Genomic DNA, 20,379 nt, shown 5'->3' on the forward strand with positions numbered 1-20,379 from the left:
TTCAGCTTGAATTTGGCATTTATTGTTCACTGCCATGTTCTTTGTTTGACTGAAAAACGGGGCTGTTTGTAGCTTTTTGGACAGAATTCACCAGTGCTATTCAATCTTAAATATTACATTTTGTGATTATTATTAAATATCTTGTTTTCCCTGCAAATTATTCAATATGTTGCATATCTTTGGACTCATATGTACAATAATCAATGTGTATATAAGGTGCAAATGCATGAAAGAGCATTATTCATGTTATTTATCAGAGACTATACATTATTTATTCCACTGAGAAGTCCAATCATTAGGTGTGCATAATGATGCTGTACTTCAAAGGAGAAACAATCCCTCATCTGTCTGTCCTGACAGCTGTTCAATACCAACAACCACAGCAGTGACAAGATGATAAAGCATCAATGTTAATAATGGACAGTGCCAATATGGTTGTGGTCTTGAAAGGCTCGGAGCCTACAGTACACCGCCACATACTGTGAGGCTTATCTCACAAATTAAATGTCCCCAAGGGGATCCTTCAGCATTATAACCTCAGCCTCGCAGAAATCAGCCCTACCTGTTTCTTACGTGACAAGTTGCAGTTGCTTATTTGGTATGGATGTATAAGCAAATGTGCGCTCAGCAGTACTTTCTGTCATCCTCTGGTTTCCAAAGCAAACTGCTCGGTAATAAATGTGCTGATAATTATTAGCTTATTGAAGAGAAATTGGTATCAGCATGTGGTGGACAATGCAGAACTGCTGAAGATTGTTTAAGGCAATGTAGTTAATGTTTCATCTGTAAAAGATCTGATGCAGAACACATCTTTTTTTATAATTTATTTAGGGTAAATGTGATTTTATGTTGCAAGTATTTGTTAAAAAAAACATGTTAAAAAAAATCATATCGGCCAATATACTGTGAATGATTACATTTTTTTCATTTTGTGAGGAGCAGAAGAAAAAGCATAGTGGATGCAGCCGGCATGCTTCTTCGGTTCATTCCCTTTCTGTTTCCCAACTTATTTGTACAGGAGAATCAATTTGAACCGGCTGTCTTCATGTTCCTCAAGTGAGAATAAATAAACATATTCAAAGTGACAACCTGCCCGCCTGCCTCTGAATGCAGCGGCTATGCTGGGATTGAATTGGCGAGTGGCAAATGAGACTAGCGTTCAAATAGCAGAGGCCCCTGATTGGATAACAGATTGGAACTGATCCTTTTTTCTTTTTTTCTTTTTTTTTCCTGAAGCGGTTTCTTAACTTCACACAACATCCCCCTCCTGTCCACCATTCGTCCTCTTATATTAAGAGGGAATGGAAAAAAATTCAGCTGTGATTTTATTCACCATTAGAGGACCAAATACTTGTGTGTATTATAACATAACACACACACACACACACACATATATATATATATATATATATATATATATGTATGTATATATATATATATATATATATATATATATATATATATATATATATATATATATATATATATATATATATATAAAGTGTTATTCAAATCAAATTTGGGTTATCCTGTATGTCCTCTACAACATACCAGTAAAAATAGCTTGACCTTGGCATGTGTCACTCAGTTTAGTGTTTCTGAAGGTAATCTATCTATTGATCTCTGTGCTACTTGATGAATGTTGTAAGCCTATACATGGGTGTTGAAGGTCAATAATGACATTCGACTGAATGACTCCTTCATAATGGTGCAGACTTTACAATGTTTCACCCTCCCAACAATGTTATTGCTGTTTCTGTGCTGTTTGATGAGTTTACACATACTATAGTTTATCCCAACTGTAGGGCTGCAAATAATGATGATTTTCAACATCGATTAATCTGCTGTTTGGGACCATTTGTTTAGTCTTTTAAAACACCCAAACTGATCTGTGTATTTCCTTTGTTCAAATCCCAGAGACTCACCATATACTATAGGTATCATGTATCATAGGATGGCACTGAGTAGAGCGTATACCTCTGCTAACTGTGAGTCCTCTTTGTCCGCTTCAGATTGTACTCGGCCATGGATATCAGCCACCTTAATACAGCTGATTGTTTTGGGAATGAACAAAGATGTCAAGAATGCCCTACCTCTGAGTCTATTCTGAGTATAGTTAAGTCCCTTCAGTTGGTTTTGTGTAATCAAACCAACCAATTTTGCTCATGTGTGAATGTTAAACACTTTTTCTTGGAAAAACAACTGCAATGATGAATCTATTTATTATTTTCTTTCGATTGACTATTGATTAATCAACTAATCGTGCAGCGTTACTCAACAATAAATTATTGTGACATAAGGACGTGATGCAATACGATATACTTTATTGTCCCTGCAGGTAAATTTGTCTTGAACTCCAATGCTGTGCACATATAACTGCCTCCACAGTGGAGATACAAGCAAAAAAACAAAAACATGATGAACATATATTGCATATACATATACCAACACATATTGCACATATCACACAACCAGTGTAGATAAGGAGTAGACAATCTTTCTCAGAACTGTCTTTTATTCTTGATGTATATTATCACTCAATATAGCAAACGTTTTGTAGAATAGTAGTATAATAACAGTATGTTCAATTTGGAATAACAGATAAGCAAAAATGACTGAAAACAGGCTCCCTGACCATAATATTTTAATTAAATTTCTCTGAGGCAACCGGAGTAAAGAGATTATTCCCTGAAGTGTTCACTCCCGGTTTTGTCTTTATTTTCAGACAGCCTCAGAAGAAAATATGACTGTTCACACTTCAAAGCCACTGAGTTGTTAAACGGGAAGCTGGTGCCAATTTCCTAAACAAATTATGTCATATCATCCTTCCCCTCCTGAATTAGCTAATAACACCATTTGAGTTAAATTACCTGAATTGAATTGATTGCTAGCCAGAGGATGATATAGCTTTTTACTGTTGTTGAATGAAAATTGTTCCGCAAAGCAAAAGCGAAGCCTGCTGAGCTGTTAATAATCATGAAGTGCACACCCATAAAACACACTGCTTGTGCAGAATTAAAGTAATTAATTTGCCCAGACCACCCAGTTAAGGTTTGAGCAATATTTCACTGTGACAGAACAAGTAAAATATACAGTTTACTGTACGTGTACTATTAGATTTGATGGGGAAATTATGTTATTTCCAGACTTGATATCTCAAATGTATTTTAACAGTTTTGGCACTGAAGCAAAATCATTGTGTAATGGTTTTCTTTCATTTATAATAAATGATGACGTCTTTGTTTTTACGGTTTTCCCAGAAACCATCCTGTTCCTCAACAAGTCTAAGAAGCTCCGGGAACTGGTTGATATAATGTTATAGCTGCCTGCTATAGGAGACATTTGGCCGGCAAAGCTAATTAACAGTTAAGTTAGTTTGCTCCTGATCCTGATCCCTGTGCCTTTAATGCGTTCAAGCCAACAGTAATACATCTTTTTTGAACAGAGCACAGCAACATTTCTATTAGCTCCAGCAGTAATATGGTGACAGGAGGGCCTCTGCATGTTTAAAAATGACTTCATCCTTTCACCTCTTGATAGACAGTGTGTTTATGCGAGGTGATTGCTTCAGACAGTGCTTGATACAAGTACAATGAGAAGAGATTAACTAAATTCTGCACTTTTATTGCACAGCTGAGCCACCCGTCCTCCGCGGTTATCAGGGCATGCCAAAAGGATTGGCTACAGCCGGAATTCACTCTTATTCCCATTTTGCAGTTATTTTTAGGGAATAGGGTCACTGGAGCTGCTGTTTTGTTCCCTTGGTGGCAGCAGTGTTGTTATCCGTAACTTGAGTCTGGAAAGTTGGTTCTTAAAAAACTGTATTGTAGAATATGAAGGCTGATGACGTGCATTTATTCATCTTATGACTGCGGATCATTTGTAACTAAAACTCTTACCTTTATTTGACATTGTGCAACAGAGCTGTGGTGTAAAGGATTGAGAAATCCCTCAGTGCTGGCACTCTCAGATATCTCATGCCACACCATATAGCAAATATACACCAATCAGGCATAACATTGGTACCACCTGCCTAATATTGTTTTGGTCCCCCTTTTGTTGCCAGAATAGCCCTGACCCATCGAGGCATGGACTCCACTACACCCCTGAAGGTGCACTGTGGTATCTGGCACCAAGACGTTTACACCAGATCCTTTTGGCATGGGGCCCTTTGATGCATGTCACTCCAACTCTCTCTCAACGTGTTCTGTCACATCTTCTGGTGATCTATCAATAAAAGCCATATAAAGTAAAAAAAAAAAAAAAACTTTTAAAAAAAGGATCAAACTTGTTTGTCCAGCACATCCCACAGATGCTCGACTGGATTGAGATCTGGGGAATTTGGAGGCCAAGTCAACACCTCAAACTCGCTGTCGTCCTCCTCAAACCATTCCTGAACCATTTTTGCTTTATGGCACAGCGCATTATCCTGCTGAAAGAGGCCACAGCCATCAGGGAATACAATTTCCATGAGCGGGTGTCCATGATCTGCAACAATGCTTAGATAGGTGGTACATGTCAAAGTAACATCCCCAGGGATGGCAGAACCCAAGGTTTCCCATCAGAACATTGCCCAAAGCATCACACCGCCTCCGCTGGCTTTCCTTCTTCCTATGCTGCATCCTGGTGCCATGCGCTCCACAGGTAGGAAACACACATGCACCCGGCTGTCCACGGGATGTAAAAGAAAACGTGATTCATCAGACCAGGTCACCTTATTCCATTACTCCATGCTCCAGTGTGTATACCTTTTTGAGCTGGGTACCTACATTATCCCAAAGGTAACTCAGTGTAGCAATGTGTTTAATTTTGTCACCTGTTGCTACTTCTAGGATAGGGAAAGTGGTGAACGAGACAAACTTAAGAAGAATACATGTTTAAAACATTACCTCACTTCAGTCTTCTTTTTTGCAAATATTTTCAAAGGTTATTAGGCTATTGGGCACAAGAGGTTTATTCTCAGTGTATCTTCAATTGAGGATTCAAGCTTCCACGTTTGTATAAATTACATAATAGACCCTGATACATGCACGTTTTAAACTCTTATATGAAGTGCAGAGAATCTTTCCCCTGCAGCAGATTCATGTTAAAACAACCATAGAGTGACAAACGTGGGACAAACAGTGTGCTATTCTGTATGAAATTAACTGGCAGTGACTGATAATATTTGCTTTATTTGGGTTTTTTGTATTGTAGAAAATTTTGCCTATTTAAATTAAGCGGTGTCCCAGCCCACTAACCCTTGTTTATATCTAAAGGTCTGTAAAAAAAGATGATGGAATGGAAAAGTAAAGTTCGTTCCTGCAGATGTGACAGATGTCATCTCTTCTGGATGTTTGGGGTGAGGAGGTGGACAAAACAAAACAAGCTGCTGTTTTCCCTTGATGGTAATTATGCTCCTCAGATGATCAGTCACAGTGTGCTGATGGCCAGAAACCCTCACAAACCCTGCACAATAATGGAGGTTGATTGAAGGACCCATTTCCCGGGGGATCTAATTATTAATTATCGTCTGTCCGGGAAACTTGGAAGGGTTCAGATTTCATGGATTCCAGTGACCTCACAGACTGATTGGCGGCTGCCTGACAGTGGCTGTTGGTGGTGCGTCAAGTGTGGCTGCCGTGTTTGATGCCAGCAGGTGCACTCAGAGTAGGGACTTGCCACCACAACTGATGGAGCTCACCTGTGCCAAAACACTGAAGAACCATCATTCATAGCTGTCTCACCCTCGTAGTCACACACATTCAGAGACACTGTGAGTTTAGATTGTAATGCAGTCAGTTAATGCACCATCCGGGCTGAAGTTTAATAGATACACATGACCCTAAGTTGTAGTGATAGTGTAGCTTACAGGCTGAAACACAGTATGCACCGAAATCATGTATATTGTGGTACAGTACAGATTCTGCGCAGTGCATTTGTGGTGCAGACTCAATTAATTAGTGGTCTATTTGAGAGAGATCTCATCTCAGGCGCAAATGTAACCATGTAATTATTTCTAACTGTATGGCGATGGCTCACGCAGATATCAGCTGAACTCCTTTAGACATGACACTGGTTTAAAAATCAGAACTGCCAAGTTTTAATGGTAACAGAACATTTATCACTTTTATTAGATAAGATGATCTCATTGATACTTTTGCCGTTAACAAGTCTTTATCAGTTCCCTTAATGATACCTGATCAGTTTTAGTCGAACTTGCTCTAGCTCGAAAGCTAACAGTAGCAACAGTTATCATGTCTGTCATCATCTGAAATGGATGAAATTTGTATTTGAGGCATTAATTTTGTCAGTCAAAGAAGAAATCTACCATGTGGCATGATGTTTCCAATAAATGGGACGATTTCTCATCAGTTCCGGTTCACTATAGGAAGTAAAAATAAAGACAAACCCCTTTAAATGATGCAGGTTTCTGAGGAATACTTTCAGTGTTTGTAAGACCTAAAGACACACAATGCATTCTTATGAGGAGAGATAAATGCAAACAGAACTCTATTTGTGTGGAAATGGAGCCCCACAGGGCGCCTTTTTAGTTTGACGGGTCCGGAATGCAGATGTGAGATGTTTTGCCCTGATTACCTGACCTACATGTCTTCTGCATTTGTGTTTTCCAACAGCGACTGCACCATCTGACATGGTTGACAAAATGGATGAGATTTTTTAGAGGTGAATCATCATCACACGTGTTGGTGGTAGATGCGTTGCATGGTCATCATGGGCCTTTTGAAGTCGAACATGACTTGGCATTAACATTATTTCTGTCTCTTGTGTATACGACTTACTGATGAAGCCAGATGTTAATTTAAAAAGTACCACTGAGTTGTAACACAGAGCAGCCACAACAGTGATAATTACCATCTGCTGAGATCTGCTGTTTTTTTCTAAAAAATCCATATGGTGTTGCATAGCATACCAGATTTCAATCTCAAAACGTACCATCCCCTCCAACCAAATGGTTTCTGGCTTCTGTTTGACCAATTTGAATTCTGTGTGACCTCGCTGAAATCTCGTCCACATACCTGGTTCTGAGGAAACAAAGAAAAATTGTGGCATCACTCTGACTTTTCCCATATTGCCTTGTTCTGCAAACAGTATTTGTGGAACAAGGGCACACACCAGCCTGTAATCCAGCTCTGTTCATATTTGGTCACCTGGTACTTAAATCATTGTCATCCATGACATTGCCGACTTTTTACAAAATTTGCCTTCATTCATCAAATAATGTGTTGCGGGATTAGATGGGACAGTTTATGTCACTGCAATAACAAGGAAGCTGTTCTGCAGCATGACTTTCAATGTATTGGTGGCGATTGTAGTGTAGAATTCATCTCAACTGCTCCTTCAGTGATTCATCAGAAATAACAATAACAATCACAATACAAAGCAATGTTAAAAAAGGAGAAATAAAAACCTACTACCTGCTTCACTGATCCGAGAGATTGGCCAAGACACCTCAGCAGACACCGACACCATCCCTGCAATAATAATGGATGGCTTTATTCAAAGCCCCATTAGTGGATGTGCTCGCACTAATAATGGGCTCCAGTTACTTTCTATCCTAGTGGCTGTCATGTAATGCAGCCACGTCTTTGATCTCTGCTCAGTGTTTGCACTGGACACTCTAATTGGTCTTTGATAGACTTTGGCTTTGATCGCGTCCTCCAGGCACGGCCGCTCCACATTTCTCAGAAGAAGAAAAATATAACCTCATCAGTGGTTTTTATCTTTTATCGTAAGTGTGTGTACCTTTTAAGAGATCATAATCATTGTCCAAAAAAAAGTAGAATAGTCAGACCCCATTCAAGCTCACAGTGATTTATAGTGTGGTTTGGCGGTCTGGGTGAAGGGAAGACAATGATGGTTGATTGTGGATGGTACTTCAGAGGATGGTTTTGGCTTCCGTGCCATCTCACACCGACCCCCTGTCTGCTAGTTATGTCTACCAACGGTTGGAAGAAACCATATTCTTTCTTTGTTTGAACCGTTAAGCCACTGCATCGTCTTCAATTGGCCCGTAAACTGTAAAAAAAAGTTTATAGGTTCACAGACTTTTAAGTCATCCTCCATTCCTAGCCTGTCAGTGCTTTAACCATTTATCTAATTAACCACAAGCTGCTGTATTACAGGTCTTTCTCTCTGGCTCCTACTGCAGGAAGTACATATGAGAGACAGGGAGCAGATAAACCTCTGGTTGGTCTCTTATAATATGTGGATTATGGATAAAATGCCAGACTGCCAGACTTTATCTGGTTACTCGCAGCATGAAGGTTAATGTCCTATTTTTAAGAGAGAGGCGGAGGAACAACAAAAATAATACTCAAAACAATTCTGTCATACATTTACTGTGTCACAAATATGCAGAAAAAACTGGTGCTTAAACGGAAACAAGGCCCGATTATTTGTTAATAAATCCTGAAAGTGTCATGCTATATTCTTTGATGGACAATTAACAAGAATGAACTTGGCAATTCCAGAGTTCACAGTGGATAGTGAGACCAACTGGTCCAGCATTCTAGCATGATAATTAATGCATTTAAAATGGAGTATATGAGAGCAGTACACAAGTACATTCAGTGCAGCCGTAAAGACAAATATAAAGCAATTAATTTCCTTTGTTTCTCTTGAAAATCAGCCAATTCTTTGATATAAATCACAAACGGTGAGTGTGAAATGTATCGTTTGTAATAAAAAGCAAGTGGTCCTGTGGTGAAATGCGTCTGTTGGCTTCAAAGCAGAGGGAGCAGGTTGTGAATTAAAATGCTTGATGTTTATTATTTATTTATTTACTTGTTTGTTCAATCTTTAATCAAAGAGACACATGTTTTGATCCTGTAAAAATCCAGCTTTTATATTTACATATGGTGTTTGACAGGTGATTTATCAAGCTATACACCTAGACGTGTGTATGATTAGTGTGGTCACTGTCGTATATTTCCATTTTGTCACACCATGTTAGTTAGATTGTGTATTTTCATCATTGTGTCAAGTAGAAAACTTTTTATACTTTATGTGGTCAATTTGATATCGTACAAGAGTGAAGGTTGCAGACCTCTACTCTGTCTGTTATGGTAGTATTGGTTATAGTTATTAAGTGGATTATTAATCAGAGTTACCGACTGACAGTTTAGTACCTTATTCTGAGAATGATTTGGTGAATCTTTTCCCTTCCTCAAGGGTGGGGAGGATCTAATGTTAATTAGACAGACACCAACTGATAAGCAAAGTATTTTTTTTTCCTGGTTAAGAAATATGTGTGTGCAGTGTTTCATCATTTATTCTGAATGTCATTTATTTGAGTATAAATCTGCTTTTGTCACATCTTAGATGTGATGGTGACGACAGAGAGAAAAGGTTTATTCAGGTGTTACTCTCGGTCAAGGATATTTCTGAGGGAACAGAACACAACATTTTCTGCTTACAAAATTGCTTTCAGGAGTAATGTGTTAAATGTTATTGTACGATTTGCAAATAATTGAAGAAATGTTAGAGACAAATGTTGTATTTCGATTTCACCTGCTCTGCATAATAATCTGCATAGATGTAAAATTGATATATACAGGACAATCCCATTGGCTACAATGCTCTGCAATCAGTTTGGGATAGAGGAAAGTGATTGCCCTGAACTGTTGTGTGAATTGAGCTGTCTGGTCTTTCAGAGACTTCATTTAACTGATTGTAGATCCTCAAGAAGTTTTTCACAACAAGGCTGTAACAAGACAGGTGGTGAGGGGTTTTTCAGTCTTGAGAACAGAGGGCTGGGAGGAATAGTTTACTCACAGGCATAGTTCCCTCCAGCCTTATGCCACAAATATGAGATAAAACTTCCCCTATAATACATGAAAACATGGAGGCTCTTGTATTTAGTGGCTGGTTTACAAGAAATGTCAAATGGCCTTCATCATCTGTTGGAGTTGAGGTTTTCATAAATACGTTGTTGATGTCTTAAGTGCCCTGTGTAGCCCAACATATAATAATGTCAGCATGTATTAAAGAAAGTCAGAGGTAAAATTGAAAAGATGCAAAAACCTTGGTCTAAAAGCAACTTCCAACCTCTGAATTTAACCTTAAAATCAATTTAATCTCAACTAAGTCTGCTCATTTTTAGGTATTTCAAAACCAAGTCGTGACAAACATATTTTGTTCACTTAAAATCAAACTGATATGAATCAACTGTGGAATCTTTTTACAATGAGTGCATATTGTCACAAGATTTGAAGTGGAAGGGAAGGACAGCTCAATTAAATATGTCGGCTTACTCATAATGCAACACTCTCCCCAGTGTGTCCAGAGATTCCCTTTTATCCAGTTTTGATTGTACTGCAATTTGAATGTAACAAGAATATTTTAAGATTCCCTTTAATATTTTGGCTGACGCTTCCCAAAACTTGGGATCCAGCCTAAGGAGTCAAACTAAAAAAGTGACTGCAGCAAACTTGCCATTGAAGTTGGACAACAGTCTCGTAGGATAGTGCACTTTGAAGTTGTGGAATGACTGGGCACATGGGCATTTATCACATGGTAATGTACTTATTATTAATCAGCAAGTTTAGCTAAAAGTCTAATCGGGAAGGAAATCTGTCACATTTTAAAAGAAGCAGTGTTATTGTTGCTCTCAGTTCTGAGTTTTACAGCTTCTACTGTATCTCCTGCCAGTGCATCAGTATTAATGTTGTTTAGTCACGCTGCTTGAGCTCAGTGTGAGACACTCTTCCCTGATTAATAGGGGGGTATAAAGTAAAGACAGACATTTTTACAGAGTCTTCTAAAACTCAGAAAAGTATTGAATGAGAGAATAGGGTCAAAAGTGAATGCCCAGGCAAAAATACAGGGAGGGTTTATGGTCAGCGACACACCTCAACTCCATTATAAGTGCTTGAGCACAACTGATACACCCAGTCTTTTTTTTTTTTACAGAACGTAATGCAGACAAAGATGCTAGGGGTCTTTCAGAATGATTAAATGATGATGACTGGGAGTGTTTCCCCTCCCTAAAGCTTAAGAACGGCATTTCTCCAGTTACAGTTTTTGGAATTAGGTGGCTAATGTTCTAGGCCCCTGTGTCATCACATAACCCCATCAACATTAACCTTGCTAGTAAATCATGTGTTGAGCAGTTGCCTATTATCTGTCTCCACTGTTTTCCCCTTGAGCTTAATGCACAATTGTTAATCATTGGACTAAAAAAATAAAATGCAATTTCTCTATACATTCAGCAAATGCTTACCTCCAAGTTAGGTACTCTGGCGCTCATGCTCACCAATAAAGATACCCTGTCTGTGCTACTGTTAAAATTAGCACCACTTAAATGAATGTGATGGCTAAATGAGAGAAGAAAACATGTTAAAATGTCATCGTTTGCTTCACTTGAGTCACAAATCGACATTTCTTATTCAAAAAGTCAAGGGAGAATGCTTTTCCATTTTCAACACAGTGTGCTTCATACAATACCTCAAGGGCCGAGCGTTTGGTCAGTCAGCTCAAACAATGTACAAAATCCCTCTCAGAGACTCACTGCGACCAAGAGATAGATCAAAACCAGAAAATAAGCCAGCGCGTGTTTATCACAGAGGCTCTTTAGATCAGTGCCCTTTCAAAGCAGCTTTTGTTTGCCCCCACTGGGCAATCGAGGGGAATTAGATGTCATTCTTTTTCTCAGAAATGAAACCCGCCTGTTTCTGAGAGTTAAAGCTTTGTGGGCAAACAGTAAAATCAGCAGCCACGCTGAACGGAGCCCCCCTTCTACACAATGGGGATTACGGTGATATAGCTGCAATAACACACATGGTTGTTGATGTTGTGGGGGTGGGTCCAATATGTCCAACAGACTTTGTAATGTACTGATATGAAGCTGAACGATCTTGACTACAGCCTGTTTCACTAACTTAAAAAACCTTTAATGATTGCTTTAGTGGTTGAGCTGAGATAGACCAGACTTTCTTTATTTGTTGTTGGAGTAATTCACTTCAGTTGTTTCAGTGTAATTGAACTGAACATGCAGTAAATATGTCACCCTGACTGTAGCAATACAGTTGCAGTATGTTTTACAACCGGTTCCACTCCGAGCCATCATTTGGTTAAATTCTTGCCAGACGCTCTGTCCTCAAAACATCCACGGTCATTTCTACAGTGACAAAGCATTGTCTCTCACAGTCACTCAGACTGTCTGACAACAAACACAAGAGGCGGATACAATTTATGGTCATTCAACGACAAAAAGTTGTTATCTTTTCCGAGTGACCCTGTTAGATCTATACATTATTCTGTGCTCCAGTTTTCTTTTTTATTCATTTTTCTGATGCTTTGTATTTTGAAAAATGACGTGAACTGGAGATGGGGGGGGGCATTTCTGTTGAATTCTCTACAGTGCACATTGTTGATAGCTTGTGTTGACAGACAACTCTAATCATTTTGTCAAATCCTGGGAACAACGTCAGCACTTCTCATGAATGCAATTCAAGTTTGAGAAAGAGCTTTTTGCACATGTTTTCTCAACCAAGAGCAAAAAAATAAGTTGCTGATCAACATTTTTACATTTTAGTGGGTTTATAGGGTTAGTGTAGGAGTCAGACTGAATGTTGTTTTTTAATACAGAGTCTCTGTGGGTTTTGCATTTTACACAGTGTTGCGAACCAAAACCCATGATGGCTATGATTGATGTCACCATTCAGTATAATGGTCAAACCATGAAGCTGCCAAGATGATGAAAGTTAATTAACCAGCCATTCCGGGACATTTGTGGCCCTGGAAGATAAGACCACATGTACGTTATGAGACATCTCCTCACAAAAGCGAGAAACCTTCTCTCATGAAATATTTGAAAGAACAGTTGTAACTTGACTTACCAACTCAGCTCACACTTTTATGATTCAGTTGTTGAACTTAGGAGTCGTTTAAGCTCTTTGTGAGATAAGAAAAACAAATTGAAATAGTCAAAGTGTAAAATGCTCCAGTTGGTCTGTTAACGTCGGAGGTAAATGTTTGACTTGACTCAGGGACCAGTGTGCAGGGTTTACTCATAATTATCTCTGTCTCAACTCGAGGCGTGAAGCCCCTGTTGGGAGGCCCATTTTTAAATTATTCAGCTTTAAATTGGGTTTTTGATTATCTTTTGATATGAACGGTATGAATTATTTATCAAGAGGAGCGACAACTTTGTAGGGTCTCTCGAGCAAATGTATTACTTTGTTTTCATTATGAGAAGCTAAAGCTGGAAGGCACACAATGCTGCAGAAAGGTAGATTGATTATGTGACTCATCAGGAACATTTACATTAACAGTGTGAAAAATTTGACTAGCATTCAGCACAGGTACCAATACTCAGTCGGATGTACAGTGGAATGTGCTTTAATTCACCATAGTATTATAATTCTATAGTTAATCAAGGGCTGCATGTGAATCATATCCTAATCACAATATCTGTCAATATAATTAAACTGTTTTACCATTTTATAGATTAAATCATATGGATTAAACAGACTACATCAGTCATTTCATTAAGTGCCCAAAAACATTAATGGTCAAGTGACAAATCCACCCCAACCCCCAGAAAGGGTTATTATGAAGTATGAAAGAAAAAGAGGACTTGGATCTTCACACACAGAGCCTTTGTAATATCAGTTTAAGGGTGAGATATGAGGAGCTTCAGTACCCTTGATTTCCCTCCTGATTGCATCACACTGATTGCTCAATAGTGCACAGGCACTCTGTTATTAGCGTAGTTGGGCCAAAAGTAATTTTGGCATCAGCCAAAGACACTTTTAAATTTCAAGCAGCCAGGATCCGGGATGCAAATGTTCATGTATCATCTGTGGCTGGGCAGAAAGTGTTAATGAAGATGTCATCCATACATTGAAAGGCCTGAACCGGAAATAAGGTGTAAAATATTTTGCACAGGTCAGAATTTATCAGGTCTGTAGGAATCCAAACGAGTTAAGTGTTGCTCACTCGTAACTAAACAATTAGAAGAGGACTTTTTTCCTTTCAGTAACATTAAAGAGCTCCTCTCCCTTTCCCATCTGTTACTTTTAAAACTGTAAAAGACATGCCCAATCTATCAGGTGTAACAGAAGATGGAAGTACGGTGAGTGATGTGCAATGTGCTGCGGGTCGTATCTCATCCTCTTGTCAGAATCTTGAATCTGGACGTGCCTGTTAGAGTTTGTTGCTGCAGGTAAGACTTAGGGGCGACATTAGACAGTACTGTCAGATGTGCAGCGCCTGAAGCTCTCCACAAGCATTCCTGACAGAGAGCTGTTTCAGGATGAGAGTCTCACATGGCGGTATTTCCTCTCATCTTACCTGATGGTCTGAAATGAGTGGAGAGTAAACCAGGGTATTAGTTTCCAAATGAGTCTAAAGCTCTTTAAATGTCATAATACTTTAATGAAATGTCATTGAACATTTTTATGGGTGGAAGCGTTGCAACAAAAACACTTCCCGACTCCATTGTCTTTAATCTAGGATGCTTTAAAAGACTCATAGGGGGATATAGTGTATGTTTTATGCAAACCAGATATCGTAAAAACAACATTAATTCAGTGAATTACAATCAAAAACATCCCAGTGGTTTTCTGAATGGTGTGTAATTGCGATGTCCATGTGCCTGTTTTCCAGCAGGGGACACGTTTCTTGTTTGTTGTCAAAACTGTCAAACAAGTTGAACTTTTTGGTCAAAATGGCAATCTAAAAAGTCAACAATTCAAATTGTTTTAATTGTTTTTGTATACTTACTTTAAGCCTTGGATGTTACAAGTAGGGCTGTGAATCTTGATTCAATTTTGATTCTTGGGTGTCCATTTTAATTCGAGACAATTTCACAATTGGTTATTGATTAAATGAATAGAAACAAGGGCACCATTTTCAGGCAAAATCCTCTTTTGAAATATATTTTTTTTTAAAAAGGCAGAATGTGCTCAACTCACATTAAGACCCAAATACTGGGTGCAAATCCTTAATGTATTGAATCATCAGAGAGGTAAAGACAGCCTTCCTGTTTAAGTATTTAATCTCCTGTGTGGCAGCTCCTGCTGTGTTGTTGTGATTTTATAGGTTACATACCATTTATTATCACATTCTGTGCTTTTTAAGGTTGTGGCTCTTCCACGTTGGAATGCAAACGTCATGCTGATTGTGGTTACCTATAATTACCTCACCTGTTGATATCGATTGTGAAATTGCCAGAATACAAGCTGAAGAAGGGCGGCGCGCTGGAAACCTTCCTTGTCGCAATGTCAGACACTTAAATGGAAGTGCTGTCCTTGTCTCGTCTCTCTTTGCTTTTGTGTGTGTGTGACACTTTGTGAGCTTGGCTAACCACATCTCATAACACCTGTGTTATTGTTATTCAGGACTTGGTGAATGTAAGTTTTAAGCGTGCGCTGTGAAACATACTGGACAGGGCTTTGTCACTGTACTCTGCTGCATAATTAGGAACAAACAAATAGCTTCTGTGCTCTGTGTTCATTATCTAAAAAACTGTTGGAAAGAAAGACGGATCACATTTTCAAACAGCGGGAGGCTAATGTTCACTTTGGCACAATAACACGCCATCCTTGACGATAAGAATCGATCGGTGTTGACGTGATGGATTGGGTGGATACCGAGGCAACTGCACCTCTCCCATGCAGACATGTTCGGTTAATTGAACTCCATCTTCCCCTGACCCATGCATGCATAGGTTAATTGAACCCACACAGACCGATGGCTCTTCTCAGATCTGCACGTAAATGGGTCGTATTTCACAGCTACGTGGCAACTTTATAAGAGCGTTCATGTCACAGGTGGGTGAACCATTTTTTTTTTTTTTTTTTTTATAGAGCCTTGTAATTGTGGGATGGTTAAGCAATGAAGTGACAATCTTTAGCCTCTCTCTCATTCAGTCATTTGCATTTATTAAGTGCTGCCACAGGGTTCTGGAGAGCAGATTCAATTGATATTCAGACACATTTTCTGTAAAACACTTCAGTGGAGATGCAGTGATCACACGCAGCATTTTCGAGGCTTTTAAAGTGGATGCAGAGAACAATTCAATAAGAGCTAAGGGTTAGTCTCGACTCACACTTTTGAACGTCTACATTTGTGGTTTCATGACTATAAAACACAACATTTAAAGTGTACAAGCTGCCGTTTCACCAGCTTTTGTCCATTGTAGAACCCTTACAAGCAATCAAACCTTTTGTCAGTCTATGATTGGGATAAGATCAGATCAGTATTTAAATCCACACGGGTCAAGTTAAACATGTCTGTGTCAAAGAACAGAACACATGCCCTACAATATCAGTTTGACCCCTACACAGAGCCGATCATGTAAAGCAAAAGATCTCATTAAATTGATCTGCAGCACTCAGACTGCAGTGAGGAATTCAGAGACTGTTTGACATGTGGCATTTCAGACTGAAGGAAATTAACTTGTGTTGTATTGATTCTGCTGCTGAGGGAAAATGTGTACCAGAAAGAGTGACTTTTGAGTGAAACAGCATTAGTATGTCTTCACAATAATGACTTGTGCAAAGTCAATGAAATGCCACGCCACAGGAAGTACTGAGACGCAAACTGTTCAGCCCATCCTCGCCAGAAAAATGGTTGTATGGGTTGTGAGTGCAAACAGCTTGTCATGACGATAGACATTTTCAGTCCAGTAAGAATTGTTCATCTGGTGCACACGGCAAAAATGTTTTCTATGTTCTGGGTTTACTTCCTGTTTATGCTGCCTACTAAATATGCGCTGTAGTGTTTCTCACACAGTCTCACCAGCGAGTTCCCGCTCGGCCCATAGACTTTACGTTGTGACGGAAACGCAGAATTTTTGAAATTGCTTTTCTTGACTAATGGAAATGGTGTCATGTCAACAGTTATATAGCAGACTTAGCAGACTTTTTTCATCTATAAGTAACCTTTTACAAGAGGTCCAAGAGTTAAAGCCTTCGCGTCGTGATGGTATTAGACCACGGAATGATCAAAGAGACGGATTGCAGAGAAAAGTGATAGAAAGTAAGTGAAGAGCAGGGATTTTTACAGCCATTACAGTGTATAGAGGGCAGGAGGGTATGATTAGACGTTGCGTATTGGTGCTCTTGACACATCAAAGCTCGGTGTGATAGAAAACATCATTAGCTATTATTAAACCTAATACACAAAGGAACTGTAGGTACATTAGTGTTCCCTGGCTGTTCATAAGGATCTGTTCTGTTTGATGCCTGTTAGGTTTCTGTTTGCTGAGTTTCACTGTTTTAGTGACTCTCTGCTTCTTTTGCCTTTCATATTTGCTGGCTCCAGATTTTTAGATGTGAGGATTTGCTGCTTTAATTTGTCATTTGTGATATTAAATGTAGAGTCCTTGGGAGTTGACCTGTTGGACAAAAGAAGCAATCTTTTTCCACAATTTGCATTTGTAGACTAAAAAAAAATTAATCATGAAAATAATCAGCAGATTAAAAGACAACGAAATGCTTACTTAAAAGGTCATTTCAACTTTCTGTCTTGGATGCCAGGCTTTTCAGACTTTAAGTAATAAGATGTTGATAATATTAGCACATCATGTCTTATTAGTATCTGAGTTGTAGTATCTTAAATCCAGGCAGTTAATTGGGGCGCTTCATGACTTATTTTGAATTAGTGTGCTGTCAGAAGCATCAAAGTTAAGTGTTTTCGCTTTCAAAAAGCTTCCATGAGCTATTATTAGAGTCGACTGTCTGAAATGACTCTGCATTTAGTTTAAGTAGTGCCATTAGAACGGCAACAAATGTGCCGACACATCTTGGCACCGTGAGGTTGGAGCTCGTTTCTGCAGCACCTTTGTTCATTACTGAAAACGGACGCTCTTGGCTTTCGCACCGCAACGAGCCGCCAGCCAGGAAAGCTGAATTTATTTATGCACACTAAAGCGCTTTCGCTCCAGGTTTAAAGAGCGAGTGTGGCCTTTCCTTCCTGCCTAGTACTTTATGTATCCATTACAAAGAGGCGACAGTATAAATACAGTGGATAACAAATAAAGCTCTTGTCAGGTGTAATGATCAGGACGAAAGTACAGTAAAAGTGCAAACCTTTTTCTCTCTCTGCTGTATGTTGTAACGGTAAAGCAGGTGGGATCAGTGAGGGCTCAAAAAGGAAAATTGTAGTGTCTCCTGAAGAATAATTTGATATTTTAAAAGAATACAATTCTAGTCAGTCAGCTGATACACAAACCCAAAATAGAAGTGTAGTAGATGTAGAATACATGACTTCTGGGAGCAAAGGAGGAATTAGTGAGAAGGTGTTACAGAGCCACAGAGGCAGAGTGTTGCATAACACAACACAACATAATACGAGACAGAACAGTCTCACATCAATCCAGTTAATATACTATACATCTACAATCACTAGTTAATTGGCTTAGCTTATCTTAGCTTAGTTTAGCTTAGCACAGTGACTGGGAACAAAGGGAAACAGCTAGCTTCGTGCCATCCAAAGATAACAGTATCTACTTACCAGTGCCTCTAAAGCTTGGTGATTATCATTTTATAACTAATTTGTTTAATTTGCACAAATTGCCAAAGTGTTTCAACCGCAAGCATCATTTTGCAGTGGATAACGTGCAAGGAGGTTACTGCTCCCAGGCAAAGAAATCACTCCCTTACCGAGTCATCTGCGTGTCTGAACAATATCAAACCTTAACCATTTGTGGGATGATAAAGCAGTTTCATTTTCAGCCATCAGTTTTGTAAGACACTGACAAACAATGAAGAGCCGTCAACAGTGGTGGAAGAAGTATTCAGATAATTTACGTACGTAAAAGTACTGTAATCACACACTGTGACAGTTCTGCTTTTAGAATTATACTTAAACTGCCTACAGGCAAGTTTTCTGTTTCAACATATCGTTATGAAGTGAAATTTTGTCAGCCACCGGGATCGCAGTCTCCCAGGAAAAGGAAGCTTAACTGGTGATCCATTTCTTCAATAGATTAAAATGACCATCCAGTTGTTTTTGGGCACCAACAATGAAACCACCAGGACATGATTGGGGGAAAATATTGCCACTTTAAAAGAGCCTCCATTGGAGAGGGGCTCCATGTTCCTGTGCTGTACATCCCAACAGTGGGTGTCAGATGAAGAAACTTAAATATGTAATTCCGGGGGGGCACTGAGCATGTTGTTTTTAATTCCTAATCTCACCCAAAATGCTTCCCTGCCTGAAGCTCTCCATGGTTGGGCATATCCATTTTCCCGAACGTTGCTACTTACAGATGCAGACCTACGAGGAAAGCTGCAAGAACAGATTTAACCCCACACCACAGCCTCCGTCCTGTCTCTACAGAACCGCTGCTAATGGGCAAGTGAAGAGGCCAGACTGGACTTTTTTCTTCCTCCCGGCTCACTCGAGATGGAATGACCCCCACCCCCAACCCAACCAATTGCACCTGCAATTCCCTGTTATAGCATGAAAAGCCATCTCTGCAGGGACAGGGAGCTCTTCACATTCTTTTCAACCTCTCCTTCACTCTCACTCATGGCGGAAAGAAACACAAAAGGAGACATTTTTATCTGCTTCTTGTCTCAGGCCTTATGTATTGTAAATTAAATATTTAATGGAAAGTAACTCATTTTTTTGCAGTAAGTCACTCAAACTACTACCCAGAAAATGTCTGGGAAGAGTGTAAGCAGGATTTAAATAGTTAATGTCTCTTTATGTGTGATTAATGATCTGTCTTCTAAAGAATAACCATAATGATAGGAGTCTTGCAACATATTCAAGCATCATTTTAGGACATATTTGCCTAATTTCACTTCCCTGTGGTTCATTTAAGGTTGAACTCTCAGCATAGAGCGTGACTGCAGTACAGTAGCGAACAGCAGTCTTCTGGTTCTGAAAGCTGGTCTTTTCCAAGAGGGGGGGGTTTGTGTTTTGGCCGAACAAACACACAAACATCTACAGACTCCTCGGGGGAGCCATTGTATCACGAACACAATATGTCCTCTGGCCTATTGTGTTTGGGAAACGATAACCAGGAAATGTATGAATGGAAGAGAGAAAGTGAATGTTTCTGCCGCAATAACGAGCAAGTTCTTTGCTTGTTCTTTAAAAACCTGGCAGCATTTTTTTGCGGATTTAACAAAAGGAGCTGTCGTCTGTAATGAAGTTGAAATTTTTTGCCTGTAAAGTTTCATTTCATAATTTTTAGTAAATGATAATCAAAGAGACTTTTTTTTTTTCCCTTAATGTTTGAAGCGCTTTGCTCGACAGTTAAATAGTGACCTTTTCTACAATCTGGGTTTTTCACCAAAGGGAAATACGACTGTATCAAAGCTTGTAATCCCTAAGAAAAGGTCAACGACATATCTGTGAGTAGAGTAATGTGTATACTCTGCACAACATTTACTTCATCTTTCTTAAAGGAGAATG

At 39.1% G+C, this 20,379-nt stretch overlaps 1 protein-coding gene across 14 annotated transcripts in view; it reads left to right on the top strand.

Annotated features, from left to right (window-relative positions):
* Positions 1-20,379, top strand: part of baalcb (BAALC binder of MAP3K1 and KLF4 b) — an 88,230-nt gene that overhangs the window by 39,925 nt on the left and 27,926 nt on the right. Inside the window, exon 5 of one of the 14 annotated variants that reach the window (XR_005072644.1) lies at positions 19,294-19,314. The exons of 11 other annotated variants lie outside the window; for them this stretch is intronic. The gene's annotated coding sequence lies outside the window, so the exon portion shown is untranslated. Of the gene's footprint in view, positions 1-4,066; positions 4,256-19,222; positions 19,242-19,293; positions 19,315-20,379 lie in introns of those variants that run through there. 2 more of the 14 variants (XR_005072646.1, XR_005072647.1) reach the window with 2 other exon arrangements.

The sequence above is a fragment of the Acanthopagrus latus genome, chromosome 22 (assembly GCF_904848185.1).
Source record: "Acanthopagrus latus isolate v.2019 chromosome 22, fAcaLat1.1, whole genome shotgun sequence".
Taxonomy (NCBI): Eukaryota; Metazoa; Chordata; class Actinopteri; order Spariformes; family Sparidae; genus Acanthopagrus; species Acanthopagrus latus.